Consider the following 998-nt stretch of genomic DNA (forward strand, 5'->3'; position numbering starts at 1 on the left):
TTCAGGAACCAGGATAATGAAAAGGAACCAGGGAGGTAAAGGAAAAGAAAGAACCTGAAATTGAAGAACAGTAGGAAACAGGCGTTAATAAGGGAGATATGGATAAAAATGGGGTTATTTTAAGGGGAGGGGGCAGGTAGGGTTATATGAGGAACCTTGGGGATAAGGGGAAAGAAGGAGCTCAAGAGAAGTGGGACCATAGGAGAAGGGTATTATTAAGGGAGAAATGGGAAAAATGGAGGTACTTTAAATGAGGAAACTATGGTGGAAGGGTTTGACAATGTGAGAGATAAACAATGCCCAGCTAGTTTAAAAAAGCCTAAAGGGAACCATATCAATTGAACAACCTACTGACAAATTATACATACAGCTACCTCATGGAATATTATGTATATCTAGGCAAGGTTTATCTGAGAATGTTTGGTCTTTGCCTAAGCTTTATCTACATGGCACATGGTAATTTAAAGTACCACACTGATGGAACTAACTTTCTTGGATGTTTAATAGCCATACTTTGAGGCCTATACTAATTTGGTCAGAGGGACATAAAGGACAGATTTTGCTCCTTGCCCTCCTAGGTCAACTAAGTTCCAGCGGACAATGAGCATGTCTCAAAATGTGCTGTAACTGTGGCGAGTCACCTGTCCTCTTGATCAAGGAAGTCATGGAGACCCCAGCAAATGGACTTGAACCAGTGTCCAGTGTACAAAGAGGAGGGTCAACACAGAGGAAACATTTCCTCCATGCTTCCAAGTGAAGCCAGCCATGGTCAAGTAGGACCTATCTTCACATAACTGGAACTGGTAAAAGAAAGGAGCCAGGGGCTCCTCCCAAACCCATGTGATTCCCCAAGGAACAGATCCTCAAACAGCCTTAAGAGTAAAAATAAATTGGTTTATCTGGGCCAACTGTTGGCCTTAAACACCCAAAAGGAAAGTATAACCAAAGATTAAAGGGGTCAGTATAATTTTTTAAGTATCCATGTGTATAGACAAAAG

Source organism: Nannospalax galili, unplaced genomic scaffold (assembly GCF_000622305.1).
Source record: "Nannospalax galili isolate Female #2095 unplaced genomic scaffold, S.galili_v1.0 scaffold1372, whole genome shotgun sequence".
In the NCBI taxonomy this organism is placed as follows: domain Eukaryota; kingdom Metazoa; phylum Chordata; class Mammalia; order Rodentia; family Spalacidae; genus Nannospalax; species Nannospalax galili.